Below are 6871 nucleotides of genomic sequence, written 5' to 3'. Positions count from 1 at the left end.
CTGTCAGTAAATGTACTTTTTGGATCTGTGGGACACCATAGTTTGTTCACTCCGCTAAAACTGCCTTTTATATGATTTACCTGTGTTTAACTGTATTATTCAACTTGTGAATGACATGTGAATGCTTTTGTTTTGTGACGGTAATGTGTAAATAACTTGATCTAATTTAAAGTTGCTGACTAGTTGCGCGTTCATGTCGACACTTGGCCAGCCCAGTCTCTCGGTGCGCGCTCCCGCAGACGCCTGGTGGAAAAAACTGCAGCGGCTGTTCTGGAGCCACGCAGGAGGAACCAACTGCGAACGAAACCGATTTCGAAGGGGATTTTCCCATTAGAAACCTCCGGATTTTAGTCTTTTCTGGCACTCTGGGATGCGATTACATATTGGATCTATGGTTGCCACGAAACGGCGGTGTCGATGGGGACGCGATTCGTCGTCGGAAAGGTAAGGAAAAGTTCGACGAGGAACCCCCCCCCCCCCCTTCAAATTTGAGAGGGTCTCTGTCACTGGATATGTCGTTCGTATTTGTCTCCATCATCGCCGTTTGTTTTTGTTGTTGTTTGGGAAGTGCCGTGCTCCGTAGCACCAAGTGACAAGTACCTTCATGTTTGCGGTGAAGTTAGTTAGCCAGTTGGGCTAATTGGATGATCAATATTCCTTCATCCGTGTCAGAACCAGGCGTCAACATCACCTCTCTTTGTGCAACTATGGCACTTAAAGTGTTGCTTCGGCTGCTTCGCTTGTAAAAATACCTGTCAAATGTTTCGAAAGAAGAGCGAAAGCAGGGCAGTGGTTCTGCTTCTGATTTAATGAGGACTATGACATCATGATGGTGAGTCGTCTGATATGATTCACTCCTCAAACATACCCAAAGAAACGCACACGCAATCCTCATGCACGCTCAAAGTTTCCCATTTAACAGTTGTCGATATGAACACGTTTGTTCGCCTCAATTTTTGCCGCGCAAATAGAAATACATTATGGTTTTACACGGTTTACCACAACTCATGCTTACTATCTTGTACAGTCTCGTTACGTACCGTCCAACTTTCGGTCCAGATTTGCCTGCCGGACAGGACCATCCCACTTTCTATTGACGGATAGACTTGCACTGATCAGGTTTTCCCCCTGCACCGCTGACAAATACGTGGTCATTAACAACTCTTTAAACTATTATTTATGCATATACTAACGGTTATTTAACCACATAAACAACAGGGGGCAGCACATTTGGTTCATAAACGACTCCAACGACAATGATGGGTTCAGAATATAGCTGCAGTCCTACGATTATAGCATAAACATGTGTGTATGTTAGCTTAATCTATCCCCCCGTTAATCTATCTATCTATCTATCTATCTATCTATCTATCTATCTATCTATCTACTGTATATAGATGTGGTACTTGGAATATGTTGTACTTTGGTGTTTAATTTAACCCGGTTCTTTCGGTAGTCATGGATTTCATATCATCCAGTGATTCTGTTGTTTTGTTCACACAACTACACAAGATTTACTTTCTGGATCACTGCCAGTTAGCTTGTGCCTGCCGCCAGGATATGTTGAAGATTCAGGATTCCTTTTGTGATTGTGTTTAGAATTTTTTTGCACGTTATGTTCCTTGGCATTTGGTGACACGGCTATATTATACTGAAGCGTAGATTACGTATCCTTTATTAGTCCCATAGACATTAAAGAGAGACACTAAACATAGAGGATGTACACAAAGCAACAGAAGCAAACTTCAGTGTAATCAATTTGGTTACAAGTTTATTTATTTATTTATTTTTTAGGCCGCAAATTCAACAACTGCGAGCACTATTGCTATTCCTATAACTGTCTCAACTTAATCCCTTCATGGTAGCCATTAATATCATGATGAAAAGTTAAAAAAGGTTCTGCATTTTAAGTAAAATAAATAAATAAACATATGTTTTTGTCTGGCAGCAAAAACTGGAATTAGTTTATTTATTGCCCAGGCCTACCTCCCAACTGATCAGATGAAAAATCAAACCTGTTTCAAATCCAGGTCGCCCCTTTGCACAATTAATGGTATACACGAATTTAGATCATTTAAATTCCCTGAATCTTAAAATGTCCTCACAAATCTTATTTAATGTCTGTCTGAGTTATTTTCACATGTCCTCAATTCATCCTGCCCAGGCGAGCTAAAAATGAGTTGTTTTGTCGTTTCATTTGGAATGGAAAATATTTAGTTTCCATGACAGAGGAACAATGACAAATGTTTTGGTACATCTTCAAATAGCTCATGTTTGACCTACATTCCTAAGCCCACTCTCTTTCCCGTTTTATGGAGAAAGCAAGCAGCCATTACGGTGTTTGAGATGGTGAGGCCATGGAATGTTTGTTCACTAAAAACAATCCATGCTTCATCTTCATACTATTCATTTTTGTCATCTAACTGCAGAATTGATTCACCGATCACCGATGAAATCGGCCTGTCATGATCGGTGACCTCATTACCTTTTGCCCAGGATTTACTCACTTTATTTGATATTTTTAGTTGAAAGCGCTCGATCACCAACATAATTATGCCTAATGAATTTAATGACAAATTGTATTGTCACACATTTCCCCTAGTGATGGGGTGTTATGACACTGTATTTGAAGGTTGATGTGGTGCCATGAAACAGTGTCCTGATTTTCAGAGGCCACCAGATGACACCGTCTGCTGTAAAATGTTTGGACTTTTTCTGCCCATCACTCATTTCTACCACTATATTTCACTTATAGACATAATGTGACCCTGAACAGGAGGAAGTGGTGGTTAACGAAAGATGTATGTATGTTTAATGGCACACTCATTCATTCGTTTCTATACTTGAGGCGCGTTAATGTCAGCACTCTCGCTCCACCTGTGAAAATAGACTCCCATTCTGCATGACTGATTATCTGACAAAAATAATGAGGCATTACACATATAGAGAAATTAAACAGTTCATTTTACATTGACAGTTCCAATGTATATTAAAAGGAATGCACAGTAGGTCATTCATTGAAGAGGACGTGTTTTGTGCGGCTTGACATCTGAGATTAAGGTGTCAAGTGACCAGGAGTCTGTTGAACTTTTGTGATGCCTTTGAGCCATAGTCTGAGCAACAGGTGTGACCCAGAGTTTGGCGTGCCCAACCCGAAAGTGCGGCATCCGTGTAACAGTGTCCCACAAATCGTCTCACCTTTGTTTCCTGGTAGGCTATATCAAGGGTGTTTTCATGCAGATCTGATTTCCAATGCTCCAATATACAGTGAGCCTATTTTCAGAGAAACAAATTTATTGGATTTACTGTCACCATCACAAGGCCTTTTCACAGTGGGACTTGGACTGTGGACATGTTTTGAGACATCTGACGATAACTGGCCCTGTTTTGTTCTGAAGCCCCCCAGACATTCTGTAACAAGCTACTGCAGCTCTGCTAACTGATGTAGGTAGTACAGTGCTCATATGCTTGAGATCCCTCCCATGGTTTGTCTCTTATGTTGAGAGTTTTGTGAATCCTTAAGTTGGAATATTTTCCATATATATTTTGGTGCACAAATTGATCGTTACTCTGCATGTTTCTGTGCTTTCTTGGTCTCTCCTCTTTCATTGTGAAACTGGAGAAAGTTCTGTTCATCAAACCAATAACTGTGTTATTTACTGAATGAAATAAATGTGAATAATTGTTTTAACTGAAGCACAGGGGGCGACAATATTTTATAATATTTATATTTATTTTCTACCAGCCAATGCTCATTCAAACGGCAGACTCTCTGCATGTTTCCCGCCTCAACTCTGTGTCTTCAGACAGCGGTGGGGTCACCTTTCAATGACAGACAGGTTTCACCGGCACACACAGCTTGTTGCAGCGCTGAAAATCAGCTTAATTTTGTCATTTGCATCTCTTTCACTTGGGGTGTGTGAAGGGACGCTCTGGTTAGGTTTTTCAGTGCCGGTCACTGATACTGCTCACTTCGATGGGCCACCTATATGTCATCAAAATGTAGTGACGACGAGCACTGGGTACATGATGCTGTGAAAGAGAACTATAAAATCACCTTACATTTGGCATAGCTATTAACTTCTCATTGTCATTTTATTTTACTCATTTAAGATTTCATATTACTAGAGTGAGTTGCGTGCCTGGGTCTCTAACAAGTAATTCGGCTGTGTTGCCGAAATCAATGAACATTCGGCTTTGTTGGCGAAGTGAGTCAACAGCATGGCTGAATAGTAGCGAGTGATGCGTGACACAATCGTGAATGATTATTTGACTTCAAATCAACAATATATAATAGAATGCGTTTTTCGCACACAAAAATGTGCAATGGAGCTGAAGCATGCAGGACGGTGCTGTCACTGGTGAAGTAGTGAAGTTTGTTGCCAGATCACCACCATGTGTGAATGGGGTATTGGTATGCCAGACTATTCGCCCGAACAATAACATGATGTTGGCAAATTGCTGTGCGGAGTGAACTTTATTCCATCATGCACTCAGCCTACATCAATCTGCGATCAAACAGTTATCGCCAAAATGTCTGTTTACAGTTTCACTTCTTCTAAAAGTTCTGTAACAACTGCCTGTGCAGTCCCACAGTGTCTGCCTCAGCTGCAGCAGATCAACACTGCTAATGAAATTAAATCGCTATGCTCTCGCTTCTATTTGATAAATGCTTGCTTCCGCTAGCCATTAGCTGCTAATGTCCCTCGAGTCGCCATCGCAGAGTTCGATATGATGAGCCAAATAAACTTTTAGGAACAGACTTTGATTGAGGATGCATTTGCAGCAGTGACGTAGCTTTTCAACTCGAAAAAGACATGCAACCAGTTTTGGTCACAGACTACATCAGACTACATCAAGTTTCATCAATAATAAAAGTGGGCTCTTGAACAATCAAAATGACTTCTTACAAAATATAAATAAGTATTTTTCTTTTCTCCATAAATGTTTCCAGCGCAAATTGGACAATCTAAACTAATACTACACTCAAGGCTGTCAGTGTACCTGTAGGACAACCACAATATTATCGTAATAATACAACATTAACGTGTAACTTAGTCTTTTTTCTCACTTGCTGACTGTAAGATTTTTGTTTTGCTGCTCAGATCCACTTTCTGTTGAGCTTCATCCAACATTTCAGCTATGTTATCGAGGTGTGCCTCGTGGTGGTCTGTAGAGTGTAGAGCGTGAGTGGTCACTCTGTGTTGAGGAAGTGTGTGGTTATCATCTTATACATGTTTTCAAAGTGATGTCCAGGTATCACAGGTTGTGGTAACTCAACTGTACATCCTGGGAATAACAGTTCTTGCTAGCACTCTCACTCTTTTCATCCTTTTTCCATCTACTTTGCATATGATTTTAATTTTTGTTGTTGAGTTTTGTCAACAAAATACTAAACTACGGAAGGTAAAATGTTAAATAACATAAATTTGTCTCATTTTTTGAGAACCACTTTTGAGAATCAACATATTTTTCTACATACTGTTACTCAGTTTGTCTAGTGAAAATTCTTGTGAATTTATTTTAATACTTCAGTCGACATAATAAGACCTCTGCAACTAATAAGACCTCTGAAAATATAATTAGTGGAAATTGCTCTGCTCACCCAAATGTCTGGTGGTAAAGTAAACACTTATTCTTAAATAGCCTCCTTTGTTTACACGCTGTACACAAGACATAACTATGATGTCATAACATTATCAGTCCCCGTTGGTGCTCTCCCTCACTTTTAAAGTGCGTGATAGGATCACATGAAGATTTGAGAAGCAAGTAAACACAGTTGTTCTTGGATCAGACCCAGATTCATACCACTTCTATATCTGGCTGTTTGGCTGACATGGCTTGAGCCTGAGATGAGATGGTGTGATCTGTCTGTCTGAGAATGGAGTCATGCAAGTGTTAAGAGAAATCCAATGTGAATAACTGGGGTATAGTTTTGGTGAATGGGCTGCAACTCTCCATGAGGAGGGCTGTGGTGGGTTTCTTGCCCAGTTATTGGCAGCAGGCCACTTTGAACTAAGAAGGAGGAGGCAGAGTTATGGAGCAATGTGAACCAGAGACAGCTGAGTGACAGCAACAGTGGCTCTGCAGGACTGAACCAATAGATGCAAAGTCGGCAAAGCTTTGTGCCTTGACTCCTCCTTTGTTTTTGGTGGGAAAATAACAGAAAAGTGAGTTGGTCATCTGTTGTCTTTTAGATATCTTCTGTGCAGACCTCTGCTCAATGTTGATTCAATGTCTTAGTTTTGCTAGCACTTGCCAGTGGGGATGTGATGAGATCTCATGCTGGAACATCTTGCGAGACTACATTTCATGATATTTCTCACTGAAGCAAAATCTGTCTCGCACTGGACTCATTTCAGGAGTCATTTGTATTGTTGTTTTCTTGTTCTGAGTTACAGCAGCAGCTGTAACTTAGAGCAACTTATTTTTTTAATTGATTTCCATGTGTACGGATGTACATCTATGTTCTTATTTAAAGCATATGCAATATGCTTTCCAATATGTAAGTATTGAAGAGGTAGGGTGAATCAGTATCGGTGGGATTCATCTAAAAAAATTGGATTGAATCGAATTAGAGATGAATTATTTGGATGGAGAGATCTCTATGAATAGTTGTTAATGATGCTTCTAGTGGCTTGGATGTCTCTATAGGCACACGAAATGTGTAAGTACAACTACTGACATTTGTGTGCTTGCTGATTCCTAGTACCTATATAAGTAACTAATTAGTATCATAACAACAATTTTATTTATTGATTTATTTTCAGTACATGTTCCCTGAACAAACATGAAGCCACTGCCTCATATTTCACTTAGAACATTTCAAGATGGGCAATCTCTGCATATGTTGATGTATTAAATGGAAGAG

The 6871-nt window shown here is 40.0% G+C and overlaps 1 protein-coding gene across 1 annotated transcript in view; it reads left to right on the top strand.

The window, feature by feature from the left end:
* Window positions 1–251: 251 nt before the first annotated feature.
* peak1 (pseudopodium-enriched atypical kinase 1) overlaps window positions 252–6871 on the top strand; it is a 56111-nt gene continuing 49491 nt past the window's right edge. Inside the window, exon 1 of the mRNA XM_053885500.1 lies at window positions 252–444. The gene's annotated coding sequence lies outside the window, so the exon portion shown is untranslated. The remainder of the gene's footprint in view (window positions 445–6871) is intronic.

The sequence above is a fragment of the Synchiropus splendidus genome, chromosome 14 (genome assembly GCF_027744825.2).
Source record: "Synchiropus splendidus isolate RoL2022-P1 chromosome 14, RoL_Sspl_1.0, whole genome shotgun sequence".
NCBI lineage: Eukaryota > Metazoa > Chordata > Actinopteri > Syngnathiformes > Callionymidae > Synchiropus > Synchiropus splendidus.
This window is presented reverse-complemented; position numbering and strand designations above follow the sequence as displayed.